Raw genomic sequence first — 20,963 nt, 5'->3', positions numbered from 1 at the left:
CTCATTGGAATTCGTAACTAATTTAAAAATCAATTAAGTGAATATTCAAAGAAAGAAATTCATTAAAATAGTAACTAAATTATTAAATCTTTTTGAGAAAGATAGTTCAGGAAAAATCTTATTCGACTCGAACCTTGAATCAGACTATGACCAAGACCAAACTCTTTCATCAGTTTCGACGAGGAAAGAAGTGTTGAAATATACAAGTGAATAGGGTGTGTGCGGGAACAAGCCCTTGGTTAGAGGCTATAAAAGAGGATGTGTAAATGTGAAAGAACCTGTGAAAAGGTGAGAAGAATCTACTAAGAGAGAATAAAGGGTAGCATGAGAAGATTTAGGAAGTGTGGAGTTATTCAGGGAGATATTTTGGGAAAAGTGAAGAGGTGGAGAGAATCAAGCAAGAGGTGGAGATATTTAGGGAGTGAATCATGGAGAAATCAATGGGATTTGATGCTTGATGTAAACTCTATAAATTGAGGCATAGCCCTAATGGAATGGAATTTGCTGGTTTTTGAGTATCCATGCCTACATTAATTTATTTGTTAATTATCCACTAATTACATCTTAATTATTTACTAATCACTTTGTTAATGATGTTGATTCTAGTGTTTGATCCACCATAGCTCATCACAATGCTCAAATTTCAACATGGTATCAGAGCCATGCTTATTTGTGAGCCAATTATCTTGCTAATTATTTTGCTAATTAGGATTAGTAGAAAATTATAATTTTCTCTCTTTTTTCAACTCACCTCTGTACCCCCAGTCAGTGGAGGAGCTCCCCCTCCTTGCACACATAAAATTAGCCCAAACCCTTCTAGCCATAGATAGCCAACTCCTTGCTACTCCAGCCAGTCGAATTAGAAGCGCAAACCGCCAACCGGATGAAGAGAAATCGCGTTTTTATCAAGCTACATTTTTCTGCAACAAATCAGTAATTTCCACTTCATCAGATCAAATTGCTCTAATTCCTCTTAGCCCCGGGGGTTTTCAAGCATGCTCTACAAGTTGGTGAAGACAGAATTCAGTTTCATCAAGTCTGCAGTGAGATCCAAGCTCTTTATCAAATCTGCAGGTGACTTTGGTAAAACAGAGATTAAGCTTTCAATATTTGGTCAAATCTTGTGTTTCTTGGCTTAATCCTCTACTAGACTCATTGCTATTGATGCCTTTGAAAGCATTGGAGCTCATTTGAAGTCTAAGGCACCAGATCTGGACTCCCCGCATACTCTGTTTTTTGCACATAAAATAGTGAATTAATTCACGAATCAATGATTAATCAGTGCTAATCACTATATTTTGGTACAATTGAGGGTTCAAATTAACCATTAGGTATCTAATACAGATCCCTATAACCTCAGATTACAATTCGGAGTTGGTTTGATACTCCAACCATTCCGTACAAATTGGTTACCCTTGATTTAATGTAATTTCTAGAAAAATTGTGCTGATAAATTTGTGATAATCATCATTTTGCATTTAACCCTTGGTTAATGCCTGTAAATCTCACTCAAAATCAAGATTATTCACAGCCAGAGTTGCATTTTGGAATGTGCATGAGAATGAATGCTATACGCATTATGTATTGGGCACATTACATCAGTGTAAATATGGGATCAGACACTGCCCTTGTCCAGAATAAGGCAAGAGGCCTTCCGCATAAATTTGGGTTTGCATTGCATAATGACACAAGATAAACAAAAAAAGCCCAAAAGAACTGTCAACAAAATGTTTAAACATGTTGCTCACATGGAGCAAGAAGACCTGACGAACGAGCTCATGGCCCCAGCCATGAAAGAAGAAGAATATCTCTTTCCAAGAGGAAGATCCACACCAAGAAGATCTAAAGGAAGACATGGACACAAGAAGAGAAGCTGCCCCAAGAAGACTGAAAGAAGAGAAAGACATGGACGCATGAAGAGAAGCTGCTATGACAAGAAGACTGAAGACAAGAGAAGATGTGAGGCTCCAAAGAGTGAGGAGCCATGTGAAAATCTCTGAGAGAGAGAGAGAGAGAGACCCCACAACCCAATGTAACGTGCCCCAACAAAGTAAAACCACCTCTGAGCCCACCGATGATGTAGGCCACATGGTAGATGTATGTGTGAGCACTTTAGTCAAGGTCGCGGGCACTTATAGTAGCCTTGGACACATAGAGAGAGAGAGTGTCAAGGACTATGGAGTTTAGGGACTTGAGGCACTGGTGGCAGGCTGTCAAGTAAGAAAGAAACTTGATACAGCGTCCAGGTGTGCTAAGATAACTTGAGGGGAGGAGTAGACACTAGTTGCGGGCTATCAAGTAAGAGGGAAACTTGGTATAGGGTCTAGGTGTGCTAGGATTATTCACTTGAGGGGAGGTGTTGAAATATACACATGAATAGGGTGTGTGCGGGAACAAGCCCTTGGTTAGAGGCTGTAAAAGAGGATGTGTAAATGTGAAAGAACCTGTGAAAAGGTGAGAAGAATCTATTGAGAGAGAATAAAGGGTAGCATGAGAAGATTTAGGAAGTGTGGAGTTATTTAGGGAGATATTCTGGGAAAAGTGAAGAGGTGTAGAGAATCAAGCAAGAGGTGGAGATATTCTGGGAGTGAATCATGGAGAAATCAATGGGATTTGATGCTTGATGTAAACTCTATAAATTGAGGCATAGCCCTAATGAGAATTTGCTGGTTTTTGAGTATCCATGCCTACATTAATCTATTTGTTAATTATCCACTAATTACATCTTAATTATTTGCTAATAATCACTTTGTTAATGATGTTGATTCTAGTGTTTGATCCACCATAGCTCATCACAATGCTCAAATTTCAACAAGAAGGTGTAACCAGTTTAGAAAAATAAACTCAAAACTCTGCAAAATCTGAAACTAAGTTTGAGACCCTTCAAATTGATCTGTGGATCAAGGTTATAGAATTCGAGGAATTTTGGTATAAAATTCAGAATTTCTATCAAGAAGTTTTGGGGATACTGATTCAAGAAATACTCCTTGTATTCAATAGAAAATCAAACTGAAAACTTGCATAGAAGACCTGTTTTCCTAAAGGACTATCTTATGCCAAAATGTTGGAGGGAGCATTTGGTATATGTTTTTCTAAGGGAGGTTCGGTTGTAATCAACGGCAAAGCCTGCCCAGGTCTTGGCCAACCTCGGTATGGTTGAAAAATGGTGCGCGTTCGGTACCATGGGCGAGGGCCGACGAAGCGGTCCCTGAGTGAATAGATCGTAGCTCCTTCTAAATCCCCAACTCTCCACTTGAAACTTTGGTCACCCATGTTTGTGAAAAAAATGTTAAAATATAGCCTTGTAAAAACTCTACATATGAACAATTTCTTGTAGAGGATCATTTACACCATACCCTTGCAAACCTTTGAAATTAAGGTTTTAATATAAAAAAAAATCTTTTTTTAATCTTTTGTTAGTGTAAGACTGAAGCGGTCGTTTATGAATTACTGTAGGCCATGATGAAGGCGTTATGATAGGTGTGTGTTGGCTATTACAAACTGCAAAGGATGGCGATGTTAAGGATGTGTAGTGCCCAAGCTGGCCATTTCTTGCAAGGTGTGGCCATTACAAATTGAAGAGAATGGAGTGTGGCCAATTTAGCAATTTAGCTAGGACAACATGCATGAGAGGAGGCGTATCCAAAGATAAGAAGAGAGCATTGTTGAAACTTGAGGTAGTGATTGTACTGATTGGACGTCTTTTCCTCTTTGACCACCTATGATGGGAAACCTCTCTCACTTTCAATTACTCTTCTATGGTTGCTTTTAACTCCCCCTATTGTGTTAGATTCTCGGCTCTTTGTGGTGCTACAAGAAATGAAGAGCATAGGCCAGTCTAGAACCGCACAAATTTAAAAGAATCCTTGTATGGAAAAAAAACTTTACATAGCTATAAGGACGGCTATATGTGCAGATACAGCCACACATATTTGTGCATATAACCAAGTATATAGCCATGCTTATATAAGCAGAATATATAGCCACGAGCGGCTATAGCTGCAAACTGTCTTTAAAAAAAATGGGGACTTAATGGGGAAGAGATGTGGGACATGTGTCCCCACATCTCTCCCCCATTCTGTCTTCTGTTTTTTAAATCACATTATTTAAACACTACTTAATAATATTATTTAAACACTACTTAATCACATTTTTAAAGCACTTAATCACTTAAAACATAAAAAAATAATTACAATACAATGTCATGGATTATATTGCAAATTACATAAGTTGTTCATGTCCAAAAATGAATAAAGAGGAAGATGACTAAGAAAAATAATTAAATTAATGCAGATAAAGAGATGGGAGTCATGTGGGTAGAGTGCTTTCATGAAAATATTTTGTGAGGGATTTATTCAAAGATTTATCTTTTGATGGGTTTTTAAAAAAAAATGCATGTTGGCTTTCAAAGTCGCATTTTTGGTGATGAGCTTTCATGGTGGAGTTAGCATTCTTTCATGATTGGGTGGGAGATTATCTTGCTTATATTTGAAGTTATTCTTTTGCCTTATCATTTCGAGGTGTGTGAGAAGGAGTTTAGTTTGGTGTGGAGTTTGAGAAGAGTGATAGAAGAAAGGTGTGTTTGTGAGAAGTGTGAGAAGAGGAAGTTTGTCCAAATGACATTAAGATTGATGTGGTTTCATTATGGAAAAGGATTTTCTTTTTATGCTCATGAGGATGCTTCACAATTGATCATGGGAGGAATGATGAACCCTATTTTAGGCACCAAAATTAGCAATTTCTTCATCCACAAATTTAATATTTAATACTTTGAATCAAGGCATTTCTTACCCTTTGTACTTCATTTGATATATCTTTTATAAAATGTGTATGGCTTATTTAGCAGGTCCATAAATTTATAAAAGCCAATGCACATTTAAATTTGTTCATTTCTTTAGTAACACGAGAACCTTAGCCAGCTAGAAAAATAAAGCATCAATTTAGAACCTTAGGATAAATAAATTATACTTTTTGTAAAATGAATAAAATATCAAGAAAAGGTGGTTTGGGTGGTTGGAGAAGTGCACGACTCCTTTCTCATGAAAGGAGATTGTGCTTTCTTTTTTCCCTCTCTTCCACTGTGAGATCCCTCTGCCCCCTCCGCGCACCGGACTCCCGGTAGCTAGCAGCAGTAGAGAAGAATCCTCCTCATGCGCGGGGCAGGGTTTCTCACTCGGGCCTCGCCCACGAATGTCCGGGCACAAGACTAGGCTGGTGGTCACTCTGAAAACCGAAACCGGGAAAATTTCCCATGCCCGGAAAGCGGGGACGATTCCACCTTTTTGAAAAAAAAAATTAACGATTTTTTCTAGCAAGATCAATTCTAAACTAACCTTCACCTGAATAAATCAGATAGAAGGAAACTATTACTGATATAATTTGATCATCTGAGTAATTTCAACGCTTTTTTCCTAATCAAGATCAGGCACAGCCGTTGATTCACTCAATTGAGAAATTTATTAGGGAATTAACTAACTACTCGAATCCTAACGTAATCCTAAGATTTTTCAGTTTGATTATTAAAACTCCACTGATTCTAGCCTAACCCGATCCGGCCCATGGGTTACCCACCACCCTACCACTGGAATCAGTAGAACCAAACAAGTACTCACCCACCCATAATTGAAATGCCTTTCTTAACTTTAGCTTTAGAAAATAGGTACGCACACACTCCTCTTTAAAACTTTAATATAAAAATAATCTATTGACAAAACAGATATGATCACAGATTTCATAATTCAAAATTTCTATTCAATCCCTTGTTTCACAAAAACAGTACCACTCTGGACTCTCCGTTGGGACCAGCTGGTCAGCAACAAGATCCAGTAATAGATTACAATAACCACTTCGTCAACATACATATATATATCTTCCTCGACATACGTATGGGTGTCCTAAGCACTGCGAGCCCATGTATCCCCTGGTCAAAACCCTCCAGGATCCTCCTTAGGTGTCTTGGTACTTCACTCAGGGACCGCTTTGTCGGCCCTCGCCCATCGTATCGGAAGCACACCATTTTTCACCATACCTAGGCTGGTCAAGACCTGGGCAGGTTTTTGCCGCGTGAGCTGTCCCTCGAACACTCCCCGCCAGCTGTTGCAACCAAACTTCCCTTAGATAAACATATATGCCAAATGCTCCCTCCAGCATTCTAGCGTAAGACAGTCCTTTAAGAAAACAGGGTTTCTATGCAAGTTTTCAGTTTTGATTTTGTTTGAAAACCATGAATAATCTTAAATCCGTATCCCCATACTTCTAGATCCAGGTCTGAATTCGAAACAGAATTCCTCGAATTTTGTTAACTTGATCCTCAGATCAAAATCAAAAGTCTTAGCTTAGTTTCAGATTTGGTGGGAGATTTGAGTACATTTTTCCTGAACTGGGCACATCGTCATTGATTAAAATTGACGAAGGAATTAGGTCTTGGTCAATAGTTTGAATCAGAGTTTGGGTCTGGAAAGGTTCTTCCTAAACTATCTTTCTTGAAAGGTACTATTTCAATTTCTCTTTTTCTAAATTTTGCTCGACGAATATTTGCTTACAGATTTCTAAAACAAGAATTTCTTGAGGAATAAAATAATCATTTATCTCGATCTCTGACTTTGATAGTTTAATTGAATTTTCTCATTACCATCTTAGTGAATATGAAACAGTAGCATTTCTTCTCACAGATTATCTATTTATTCATTTTTCTAATTTTTACGAAAATTAAACAAAGGATTAAGGAGATCCCTTATTTAAAAATAAAGATTCTATATGCATCTAATTATGCATAAAATCCAATTATGATGAAAGTCACACTTTTATCATCATAAAAATCCTTTATGTTGAAAATCACTCTTTTATCCATGAAAGAATTTCTTTATGCATATGTTTATGCATATAAATCATTTATGATGAAAATCACTTTTTTAATATAAAAGAATTTCTTTTATGCATAAAAATCATTTATGATGAAAATCACACTCTTAATATTAAAAAAAATATCTTTTATGCATATGTTTATGCATAAAAATCATTTATGATAAAAATCACACTTTTAATATTAAAAAAAATATCTTTTATGCATATGTTTATGCATAAAAATCATTTATGATGAAAATCACACTTTTAATATAAAAAAATATCTTTTATGCATATGTTTATGCATAAAAATCATTTATGATAAAAATCACACTTTAATATCTTTTATGCATAAAAATCATTTATGATAAAAATCACACTTTTAATATAAAAAATATCTTTTATGCATAAAAATCATTTATGATAAAAATCACACTTTTAATATAAAAATATCTTTTATGCATATGTTTATGCACAAAAATCATTTATGATAAAAATCACACTTTTAATATAAAGAAATATCTTTTATGCATATGTTTATGCATAAAAATCATTTATGATAAAAGTAACACTTTTATAATAAAAAAATATTCTTTTATGTATACTTTTATGCATAGAAATCAATAATGATAAAAGTAACACATTTATAATAAAAAATATTCTTTTATGCATACTTTTATGCATAGAAATCAATAATGATAAAAGTAACACTTTTCTAATAAAAAATATATTCTTTTATGCATACTTTTATGCATAAAAATCAATAATGATAAAAGTAACACGTTTATAATAAAAAAAATATTCTTTTATGCATAGAAATCAATACTGATAAAAGTAACACTTTTATAATAAAAAAATATTCTTTTATGCATAGAAATCAATAATGATAAAAGTAACACTTTTATAATAAAAAATTCTTTTATGCATACTTTTATGCATAAAAATCAATAACGATAAAAGTAACACTTTTATAATAATAAAAGAATATTCTTTTATGCATAAAAATCAATAATGATAAAAGTAACACTTTTATAATTAAAGAAATATTCTTTTATGCATACTTTTATGCATAAAAATCAATAATAAAAGTAACTCTTTTGTAATAAAAAAATTATACTTCTATGCATTATTTTATGCATAAAAATCCATAATGAAGAAAGTAACACTTTCATAATAAAAAAATTTATCAATAAGTATCTTTCATAGAATTTAATTCTATTAAAAATCATTCTTTTATAAAAATTAATCAATATGCATCTTTCTATGCATGAATGAAAATGACACTTTTAGAATACTCTAACGATGGGTATTACTCTTTTTGATTAATAAAAGATGAAATTTATTTCATAAATTTTCAAAACTTTTTACCATAACCTCCTTTGTATGGCTGACCATTTTTCAATTTTTAACTCACTAAATTTAATTAGAAGTTTACCAAGAGTATTTAAATCATTCTAATGTAAACATTTTTTACTTATTTAAGAGAAACATTATGAAAAACTTGATTTTAACCAATAATCAATCATCTAGGATAAAGAATGGTTGGATTTACTAAAGAAGAGAGGGGAATGCCTTTTTTCAATGAGGCATAACATCATTTCATTTTAGAGAAGACAAAAATCATAAAAAACCATAAAAGAAATAGAAAAGTTTTTTTATTATAAAAGTGTTACTTTCATCAAAATTGATTTTTTTACATAAATAGATGCATAAAAGGATTTTCTTTTATATAAAAGTGTTATTTCCATAGAAGTTGGATTTTATGCATATAGGATTTTTATATCAAAATAAGAGTTCTCTTTAATCCTATGTCAGGCTCGCGGTGCTTAGCACACCCATGCGTATGTCATGGAAGATATATATATATGTATGATGACGAGAAAATTATTGTAATCTGTTTTACTGGATCTCGTTGGCTGACCTGCTGGTCTCAACGGAGAGTCCAGAGTGATACTGTTTTGTGAGAAACAAGGATTGAATGGAAATTTTGAGTTATGACATCTATAACCAATAATTGTTTATCAATGGATTGTTTTTTAAAAGTTAAAGTTTAAAGAGGAGTGTGTGCGTATCTGTATTCTAAAGCAAAAGTTAAGAAAGGCATTCAATTATGGGTGGGTGAGTACTTTTCTGGTTCTACTAATTCCAGTGGTTGGGCGGTGGCTAACCCATGGGCTGGATGGGGTTAGGCTGGAATCAGTAGAGTTTTAATAATAAAATTGATTAATAGGAATACGCTTAGAACTCGAGTAGTTAAATAAAAGCCTGAGGACTTCTCTAATGAATAGATCAACGGCTGTGCTTGATTCAATTAGGAAAAAAGCGTTGATTCCTTCAAGATAAGTCTGTAATAGTTTTCCTTCTATCTGGTTTAATCAGATGAAGGTTAGTTCAGTATCTTGACCTCGTTAGAAAAATTCGTTAAGAAATTCAAAATGGTGGAATCGTCCCCGTTTTTGTGGCATGGAAATTTTTCCCAGTTTCGGTTTTTGGAATGACCACCAGCTTAGTCTCGTGTGCCCAGACATTTGAGGGCGAGGCCCCAAGTGGAAAACCCTGTCCCGTGCATGAGGGAGCTACTTCCACTGCCAACTACCGGGAATCCGGTGTGCGGAGGGGGCAGTGGGATCTCACAGTTGGTATCAGAGACCTGTTGTTGTAAATTTACGTAACATCAACAGAAATTGCTTAAAATTTTAAAGTAAATCTGGGAAATAATGTTTTCACTTGCTAATATTATGTTGAATGAACTTCAAAAATTAAAAACTCATAAATTGAATTGGAAATTTATAGATGGATACCCCGAATCTATCTAGCATTCCTGAACTCTCCCAGAGTCGGGATATGATAGCCTTTGCATTCGAGCACCTCATCAACTCTGCTACGACCCGAGTAAGTAGAGTGAGACTCGTACGTCATTTTGAGAGTCTTTACTTTCCTGATCCTATTGAGAGCGACGTCGGACGATGTATTAATGTCAGTACAAGTCAACGTCAGAAGCTAAGGTAAAATATTTCCTTAGCCATGATTCTGATAAGGCTAGGGCTTGTTCAGCATGTATAACTCTTTCATCATTCACCCAGGAACTTCAGAATTTCATGCCGAGTTTTTAAGCTTTAGTTACTTTATCCCTAGAAGTAGAATTACAGCACCTCTTTCTGTAATGAATCGTGTGTACCATGGTATGTCTCCTTCGCAATTTTGCTTCTTTATGCGTACACGATTGAGGCAGTGATTTTGGGAGCCGTGATGCTCTATGTATATATATATCAAAAACTTTTGATAATAAACGATGTTTTGCAAAAAAAATTCCAAATTGTTTTCATGATTGTGAATATGGTTAATAAAATTATCAGAGTAAATCTTGTTTCATGAAGTATGATGGAATAATTATCTGTTTAAAGAATAAATTATAAAAATTAAATAATCATAAATTTGTTGTCAAAGTTAAGTTGACAAAAATCTCGTTCTGTCAGAATCATAAGGCTTGCGACCCGTGCAAGGCAACTGGATCCTCTAACCGATGACGAAGAGTTAGATCCGGATGTTCGAAAAGCCCAGCACAGATCCCAACCTGGTCCCTTCAAGGGTGAAGGGGAGCAGTTAGGTGAAGTAGTGGAGAAGTGGATTGAGGCTATGGAAGAATACTTGATGTAACTGGCTACAATGAGAGAAGCAAGATGGCTCTCACCAGGTTAAAGATTTTGGAAACGACTAGGGTCACTTGGAGGAATCACTGCGAGACTAATCGTCTCGACTGCAATACCCAAACCTGGACCGATCTTAAAGCTTACCTCAGAGAGAGGTTTTGTCCTCCGGGCTTCCTTGAAACTAAAATGAATGAGTTCTTGGAACTAAAGCAGGATAGCCGGACAATTGAAGAGTACCATCAAGCTTTTGCCCTTCTCCTCAAATATTCCCCGCAATTGGATGAAGAGCAGCTGATGGCCAAATTCATTCAAGGAATGAACGAGCCATTGGACACCTAAGTGAAGAATGCCAAACCTGTCTCAATGGCCAAAATTGTAAGAATGGCAAAGGACTTTGCCAAAGCCTTTGTTGTTAAGGTCCCGCCACCACCGAAGCCTGCACTCTCTAACGTTAAAAGATTCCAAACCCCGGGAAGTACTTCAAACTTTCCTCCCCCAAAGAGGCAGCAAGGTCCGAATCAGAATCAGGATACTCGGAGATTCAGAAGTGAAGGAAGACCCTTCCCACAGAACACTTTCTCAGGAGCCCCACCTCTTTCAAGTATTTAGAGGGATGAGCTCAGAAGTGAGAACCAGTGTTTTGGATGTCAGGGTTTTGGTCACCAACTGAAAGACTGCCTGACTCCTACCATGTCAAGGGGACACGGAAGTCAAGGACTGAGAGTGCAGAGTCCAGTCCCTTCCTATCAGTCAAATCAGGGTCCATCTCGTCAAAATCAGGGCAATCCCAGGAGAACTCTAGCTCAGCCACCTGCCTCTATCCAGAGTAGCCTCAGAACTCCTTCCCAGAACTAGGGCAACCAAAGAGAAAGAGTTTCGCCTCAGATTGTAGCAGCCAGAGCAGTCACAATAGCAGTAGTGGAAGAGGAAAGAGGATAGATTTATGTAGCAATTGAAAACCAAGGCCCAAATCGCCAATTCTCCGTCGTTCATACTCCAGTTGAGTATCAGGGTAAGCCTTTTAAGCTTTTGATTGATTCAGGTAGCAGTACTCATTCTTTCATTTCCCCAGGATGCTTGTGTAAGCTAGTCTTAGAACAGAAATCAAGGAAACCTATGCAAGTTGAATTGGCCAGTGGGAAGATTCTTTTCACTCACCTTGAGATAGATCGTATTCAGTTCAATCTAGATGGAAATTTAACTGACTGTCAGTTCAGAGTTATACCTTTTTGATGGGATCCTTGGAATAGATTGGCTCCACAAAAATCAAGCTGACATTCACTATCATAATGGAACCATTTCCTTCCGTGACCTTCACGGAAATAAAGTTCAAGGAACCGAAATTTTAGGATCCCCAAGTCTGCAGTTGTATATGCTGTCCACCATGACCTAGAACTACTTTCAGTAGTATATGCCCTGAAGTTGTGGAGACATTACCTACTGGGTCAAAGATTCACTTTGATGATAGATCATCAGAGCTTAAAGTGGATCTCCACTCAGAAGGATCTCAACATGCGCCAAAGAAGGTGGATGCAGACCCTGCAGGAATTTGATTTTGAAATCAAGTACCGCCCAAGCAAAGAAAATGTGGTAGCAGATGCCCTCAGCAATAGCAGAAAAGCCTCCTTGATTGCAATTACTGTAGTGTCAAATCCTTTGATTATTGAAGCAAGAGAGAAGATCATGCAAGATAGATTCTTTGGCCCTATTGCTACCCTACTTATGCAGGAAAGAAAAACTCCACAGGGGTTGAACCGAGTGTAGTGACCAACTCTAGTAGTGACATGAGAGGTAAACTCCATGCCACATCTCCTTTTTTTTCCATTCAACAACATGTGTACTTAAAATGGGATCTACAAGGAGGTAGAGTTTGGATTCACATGATGGAGGGGCTAGAAGAGGAGGGTGTTCACCTAGTGTGATTGTCTAATAGACCCAGAGACTAGAGCATTTAGACTCGGAGCACCATGGGATAGTAGTGGATGTGCACCTAGTGTGATTGTCTACTAGACCCAGAAACTAGAGCCCTCATAGTGTTTGGATGCACATGATGTAGGAGCACTATGAGCTAGTAGTGGATGGACACCTAGTGTGATTGTCTACTAGACCTAGGGACTAGAGCCCTCATAGAGAGATTTTGGATAAGAAGAAATGTTGCAGCTCACTAGAGTATAAGAAATCATTGTGCCATAGGGTTCATAGAGGGGAGTTCATTGAAAGAGGACATAATGTACACTTTCTTGAGATCACATAGATTTGTTGTGCTACACACCGATAGATCACCCATTATTCAGCAATCATTCAAGGGATGTAAACTTGGTTTGTCCATTAAAATTAAATAGGTTTAGATTAAAGTGTAAGGCTAAAGCTAAAAGACTAAGGTTCTATTAATAAATGGACTCTAAAATTGGAGCATAGGGATCCTTGCACACATATTTGGTCCTATATTTGCCAAAAATAAAGGGGCCAAGGCTAAAATAAATATGATCAGGATGAAAAATGAAAAAAGCAAGGTAAATATAATGGGAGTTGTCTTGCAGCCTTAGAACTAAACCAGGGTTTGGGACCCAGGCATAGGAGGTAAAATGAATACCTACATGGGGGAGAAGGTCCATGAGAATTTTTTTAAAAATGAATTTTGAAGAGAAAGAGAGAAACCTCTAGATTTTTACCTGGTTCCTAGGATAAGACCTATAAAATGGCCAAATAGGGAGAGTATAGAGTGGAATTTAAGGAGGAGGAGGATAGAGTGGGGACCCAAGGAGAGGAGAACGTGGACGAGCAGAGGGGAAGGAGGGAAGTAAGACAAAAAATAAATGACAAATTGTTAATCCCATTTTGGATTAACAAACATGATCCTCAATTGAGGACATTAATAAGTGTCATGAAACGGCACTATAAAAGTTGTACATTATGAGATATTAGCCACCCAAGGCCTTGTAAGTGAGTTTTGGGTGCCCAAGTGTGAATAAGGGCCAAATGTATATAAGGCATTTTCTCATAATGAAAAGACACAATCTCGTTTGTGCTATTGAGAGATCTCCCTAGGTGCCTTGAGAGAGATTGAAGAAGTGAAAGCATTCTAGCATTGTGCTGCCTCTTTCATGCTTGTGCGATTCATGCTTGTGTGATTCATGCTTGTGTGAGAGAGTGAGTGAGAGAGAGAGTGATTGCCCTTGTGAAGGTGTGAGCGACTCCACAATGATAGTGTGGAGGTGGAGCTTGGAGCTTGGAGGCCTCAAGGGACTCAAGATCAAAGCATTAGTAAGTACCCTCCTACGACAGTTGTGATCTATTGCTCATCCATTAGGTGAATGTGTAGAGTTTCCTCTTGGAGGTGTGGTAGCCCATAACATTTTTGGTACCACTGCCGAGGAAATATATTTGTTTCTCCCATTCTCTTGGAGTTTCATCTCCCATTGCATATAGGATTCATTATTGCCCTTGCATTCTGGTAGTGCATTGTATGGAAAATGAATGGATAAGATGTGTGTGGTAGAAAAAAAATATTGTGAGAAATTGGTTGTGATGTTGTGTGTGTTTGTGGTGGAGTGGTTTTAAGATAAGGCTTCACTATTTGTTCTTGTTAAATTTGATATTCGCATTATTAAAACCACTAGCGTGAATGAGCAGGTTGGTGTGTTGTTTTCTTTCTTTTTCAAAAATTCATAAAAATAAAAAATATAAGGGACAATTGATTATGCCAACAACTTGCATTTCATTCCTTAGGAGTGGCACAATCAATTTGGTATTAATTGGATAAGTATTACACACCCAAAATCAAAAAATTTGACACGGGAAGTTCCATGTGAAAGTGTAGAAAAGTCTTCACACCATGAACCATTTCCTGTAGTTTCATGCCGTGAATCGCTCACAAAATCAATGTCGTAATTAACGTCGAAAATCATGGGATTGCCTTTCTAAAAATAGAAAACTTTATCCTGACACCTCTGACATCATGCAATCTGTTGAAATTTTTGAGCACATGAAAGTTCAGGAAGGCGTTTACGACGTGAAATGTTCTGAAGCTGTTCTCACGGCGTGAAACCCTTACTGGTTCACGACGTGAACCATTCTATGCAGATTCACGAGTTGGCCAAATCCAACGATTAGACAGACCAAGGCTACAAGGGTCGGCTAAGGGGAGCGTCCTATACCAAAAAGAGGGAATTTACCCCGAAAGGTAAAAAAAATTTTGAGCACATGAAAGTGCAGGATACCGTTCACGCTGTGAACTATTTCCTATAGTTTCACAACGTGAAACACTCTTTGCAGTTTCACGGCATCTAAAATAGAGCGATAGAGTCAAAAGCAAAGTCAAATTGGGTTGAAAAATAGCTTATCAAATTGTACATACATGCACTTACAATCTAGAAAACTCATCGCGGGAGACGATCTTATGCCCGACGATAGTGCATCGAATCACCCAGGATCTTCCTACCAAAGAAGTGTGGGATATTTAGGACATTCCGCAAGCACACACCTGAGTGTTTTAAGAAACTTGACCACCTAAAACTAGTAGCAAAGAGTCCATGGAAGAAGGGTTGAGGTATGTTGGGTTTGGTGGGGAGGAAGAGGAGAAACCACCCTCCCCAACCAGGTCCAATAGTATCATTGATATCGCCCGGTGATTTTTCAGTCTCCAAATCAATCATGAATGAGGAAGCACAATCTGCGGGCATGGGTCCGTCAACCAGCACTAGACTCGGTCCATGATAAGAAGTGCCATTCTAAACGTTGAATTCTAGGCTATCGAATACTGGCGCCCCTCGAATAAGATGAGACATAGAAAGTGCGACTACGAACGGGTCAAATATTCTTCCCCACCACCGAGGAAGTAGAGTTAGACCTCAAACGAAGTGAGGTGGAATGACAACTACAAGAATTGAGCTTAAGGAAGCAAGAGCTCGTCGATACTCGTAGGATGAGAGCTGAGAAAAAGGAAACAGGAAGTTTTAATGCACTCCAGTAAAGAGGGAAGGAACCAGAAATAGTTATGGGTAGAAGTAAGGGAGAAATCCCAAACTTGGAACCCATAAACGAGGAATCCAGAACGGAGGGAGGGTTTACAAGAAGAGGGTAACCTAGCTAGCATTCCAGGTGAAGCAGAGGACCGACTCTACACCAAAAAGGATATTGTGAGCAGATGATCAATAATTCTACGTTCCTACAAAACATGGAACTCCTGATTCTGTAAAGATGTACGGAGGCGACTAATGGGGAGTCACTCGGCTGGAACCATCCCATGGACCCGAAATATCTAGAAGAGCCAATGTAGGCAGGGGGGACAAGGTCTAGGAAGGGGGGGGGGGGAATTCCCCAAAGGGCTAGGATATATCCAATCATGGACCTTAATGTAGCCACACAAGGGCGGACCTGTTGAATATGGCGGCAGAGATGGGCTGAGGGGATGGTCAGAGAACTAGGCACTGCTCTAGAATCCCGACCATCCGAGATAAAACCCCATATCATTTCAAAACTTGTCCACAAAAGTTCCCTGTAACACAATTACATAATATCAAACAAAAGGAAGATGAGTCGATGAGAGACTATGTTTCTCGTCTGAAGCACTTAAATTCGAGGTGCAAACTTCGGGAAGGTCAACTGATGATCAGTTGCCTTGTTTTCGGAGGGGGGGTTAGAGACCATAAAATGCATGATTACCTGGTACAAGTCCGACCTGCTACTCTTGATGCATGTTGCAAACTAGCAATCGAATATGAAGATGATATGTTAGAATTGCCACAGCTAGAAGATGTTAAGACATCTTCAGTAACTACAACTTTGCGTGTCTCGAGCCACCAAGAAATTGGAACTTGAAGCAAGCAAGTTGGAAACATGATGGTGGATGAGCTCAGTAATGCCATATTAGAAAAAATGAAAGTCAAAGAGGGAAGAGAAACATCTGGGCATGGGAATAATAACCTTTATCCCCACAGGGAATCAATTAGTATGGTGCTCTATGTGCAGATTAAATCATACCACCACTGAGTGTCCATAGTTAAGAGCAAGACCATTACTCTATTGTGCTCACTATGTAAAATTAGGAAATCATGACACTTCAATGTGTAGATACCCAAGGTTTCAAAATGCTACACAGCTACCAGCACTTAGAGCCCCATTGACTTTATCGGCACCACATGTACAGATCACCACTGCGGGACAACCCAACTCTTCCTACTTACCTATGGGGATGTTTCGAGTACAAGACGCTTCACCCTTGCCGCCACCAGTTCTACCACAACAACCACCACAGGCTAAGATCAATCAAGTATTGATTGAGGAGCCATCAGAAAATAATGATATGGTGTTGTAAATAGAACTTAGCGGAGAGTAAGTTACAAGGAAACGATTGAGGCTATGCTATAATACTACGTCCTACAGAATAACATGCCAGTACCTGTGTTTCAAACCACAATACAATGGAAGGGAAAGGACATGAACTTGAATTTAAGAAGAGGACTGCTACAATGCATGCCAGTGCTCACTTCAACAACACGTTCATATACTCCGGATTGATGAGTTGGCCCCACCAATTTTAATGCTTCTTTAATGACCATTAGATGGTATGCATTGATTTTTATGATCAACTATGGTTTTCATGGATTCGAGGAGCTTTTATGCTTTTATCCATGGTTGTATAAGGATCTTTTGATCTTTTGGATAATATCATGTGCTTTGAAGGTAGCATTTGCCTTCGTTTTTTGCACGTAATTTTAGAGTATATTTCTTGTACTCTTGTACTTATGCCAACTCGGATACCTAGTTGTTTATGTATCTAGGTGAGTTATTTTTCTACCCTAACTTTATTGAGTTTATTGGGTAGTTATCATTAGAAAGACGCCAATAATTCAATTTTTTTTCTAATGATACACTCGGAAAGAGTTATTCCTTGATGTAGTCTCATGTATATAGAGACAGGTTTTAGTATGTGAAAGTCTCGATAAGGCCATCTTATTCCTTTTATACAGGATTTTATTCATTTCTCCTAGACGACATACTAGGGAGTTTTCAAATTGTTAAGGTATGTATGGGTGGTATCATGGTGGTATGGGGACGCTAGCGATCTCTCCCATATATTATCTTATGGGATAATTTGGGCTCAAGATTGTTGCTTTGCTTACATCATTTAGCATGTTGACCTCAACATTCAAAGACAATCTCATTTTCTAAATTCACTAGAAGTTATAGTGTGGGCATTCTCTCTAGATAAACTTCTTTTATCTATAGCCTGCACGTATTGATGAGTGTAATCTTGTCGGCATTTTCACTTGTTGAAATCTCTTTCTTTAGAGTTCAACGAGTTTATCTTGTTGTGTTTGGATTAAGGAAATTTGGATTTTTCCTTTGTTGGCATTTTTTTTCTCTAGTTCCGTAATTTAGGTGATTTATACAGTCAACTTGATGGTTTACAGATGGACATATGTGACTCATCGAGACGCTGATGACTCTTTCTGTTGATATGGGTAACTCGGGAGGTCAATTATTCCATATGCAGATGTGGGTATGTCGGGGTGCCGAAGAATCCCTGGTTTCTGCTGTTATAATGCCATGTTTTCCTACTTTTTTTTGAATGGTTTACAACGAGGAAATTACTTTGAGTATGAATTCCTCTGATCATCCGCAGTCTGATGGGCAAACAGAGCGTATGAATCAGACTCTGTAGAGGATATGCTTCATGCATATGTCTTTGGAAAATCATTATATTGGGAAAAATATCTTCCAGTGATGGAATTTGCCTATAACAGTTTTAGTCCGTTCATGCTTATGTATGGGTATCAACCCATGGCACCTATTGATGTCGGTCTTAAGGACATCGAGCTTGATGCATCGAGGCATTTCTTGCGTGATATGCTAGGAAATGCTGATCGAAGCTTGGGATTCTCAATGGAAGTAAATTTAAAAAATATTTTGCACCACTGACCCAAGAGATGCTCCTGTAGGAACATCTTTTGAAACAACAGAAACATCTTGCAAAAGAGAAGATAAAGCAAGCACAAGAAGAGGCTAAGGCTAGAGAGATCAAAGCCAAAAAATTACTGCATAAAAGACTGCTACATGTCAACATGGCTTCTGTGACCCTTTTGGACAAAGGGGAACTACCCAGCACGACTCAAGGTGGGATTTACTTCAGCTAAAAGTCCATGCAACAAGCATTGCATCAATAGATACGGGGTCATCATAACTTGATCTCATATGAAACTTGGGTAGCATTAGGTAAACCAGACCTTGAAACCACGGATGTGCAAGTTCGTAGCATTTATTTGATAGCCACAAAAGCCGAGGGATTTTTAAGTGTTAACATTTCCATAAAAAATAATCCCTTGGTCAGAAAGGTGTTTGTCATGCCTGCAGGTTCCATGGAGGAAGAGATGATTCTAGGAAGATCTTGGATCTGTGCTGCTAGTAAATGCCTCATCCAGTGGGAAGAACGAACAACATTAATAAGCACAGGCGAGAAGGTCACGTCCATACCCTTATGGAGCTCGACAAACAGAGGAAAGCACATCATAACTGATGAGAAAACAACGAGTGCAATGGGAACACCTCAGAGGACAGGACCAGCAACCGTTCCGCAATGCTTACCCACACAATACCCTACATCTAAGGGTACACAGAAGTGGGTGCCCAACTAACATATAACCAAACAAGATGGACACCATCAAGGATATAAAGAAGCCAAGAAGAGCCTATAAACAATTCAAAAGTTAGACTTTGTGGACTCCAACCAAATGGTAGGACTCCAAAAATCCAAAGAAACCTCAAGGAGCACATGAGCAATGGGTTCAAAAGGATCTACTGCAAGCACAAGGGTATTACCAAGGCAATGCAACATCTAGTGGGAAGAACGAACAACATTAATAAGCACAGGCGAGAAGGTCACGTCCATACCCTTATGGAGCTCACAAACAGAGGAAAGCACATCATAACTGATTAGAAAACAATGAGTGCAATGGGAACACCTCAGAGGACAGGACCAGCAACCGTTCCACAATGCTTACCCACACAATACCCTATATCTAAGGGTACACAGAAGTGGGTGCCCAAGAATCAACTAACAGATCAACCAAACAAGATGGACACCATCAAGGATATAAGGAAGCCAAGAAGAGCCTATAAACAATTCAAAAGTTAGACTTTGTGGACTCCAAAAATCCAAAGAAACCTCAAGGAGCACATGAGCGATGGGTCCGAAAGGATCTACTGCAAGCACAAGGGTATTACCAAGGCAATGCAACAATATGGGTACCCAAAACAAACTCAATGGCCAATATCACAAACAGATCAAGTCATCAAAAAGAGGGTGGTAAAAGTGTGCAACATCTACTTCCAAGCCATGCTAGCCCCACACCAACCCTTGTGTGGAGGAAAAAACAACCTCAGCCAAATGGGTTGGGAACACCCAAAGCCACAAAAGTACCCACTTTGGCTACAGAACTAAGCAGTGAACTTAAAGGTAAAAACAAAGGAATCCAACAAGGAGATGCAGATGGAAGCCCTCCACAACCAGACACAGCAACAAAATTGTTCAGTTGGGTGGAAGGAACAATAAAAAACTCCCACATGGAACTAAAATGATTGCATCAACAAATGCCCAAAAGTGCCCAGGTGACCCCTTGGTTCTCATGGCGATAAACAAAAGGTATCCCCATTGAGTGCATAAATGGGTACAAGGTAAGCAATGCATCATTCATTCATCATGTGCATGTTTGACTGCATTAGCACAAAAAAAAGAGAGAAAAGTTTGATCTTATGCATTTCACGTGAAACTACAGAAAAAAGCAGCTCACAATGTGGACCCCATTATAGCTGTGAACCACCTTATAGAGTTTCACACCATGAAAGAGTTCAAAACGTTTCACGCCATGAAACGGTAATTTTTGGGCAACGCCACGTGGTGTTCTTCATTAAGAGGGCCTCCTTGTCCGATGACTGCATTATAAAATCGATATTCTTTTCCTTTTTGTCATTTCGCATCGAGTGTTTGAGTGATCGTCGCCTTCGCTCCCTTGTGCATCATCTAAGCTTGCCATTCCGCCCTGAGGATTTTCGGCTAATCTTTCGAGGTGGTGGGAGCTTGATACTTATTTTCTTTTCTTTTCTTTTTTCTTTTTTCTTTGTTGTGGTAGTTATTTTGGTATCTGTTTTGTGTTCGTCTAAACACAGTGAGTGTTAGCATAAATATTCTGGCTGTTTCACAAAATTCAATCACAAAATTCATAAAAGATTGGTGTCTCCAAATACACCAAATTATATGATTGAAGATAATGTTACACTCTCACAATTTGTCTGCACTCTCACGGAATTATGTCTGCAACATGCCTGAGCGTATCATGCCTGTGTGTTTCACGCCAGAGCGTTTCACGACTAGCACTTTCACGCCAATGTGTTTCATGCCTGTGCATTTCATACCCGAGCGTTTCACGACTAACACTTTCATGCTAGTACATTTCACCCCAGAGCGTTTCA

This window comes from Cibotium barometz, chromosome 7, assembly GCF_041138505.1.
Source record: "Cibotium barometz isolate CiBa-2024 chromosome 7, ASM4113850v1, whole genome shotgun sequence".
NCBI lineage: Eukaryota > Viridiplantae > Streptophyta > Polypodiopsida > Cyatheales > Cibotiaceae > Cibotium > Cibotium barometz.
Note: the sequence above shows the minus strand (reverse complement) of the source record.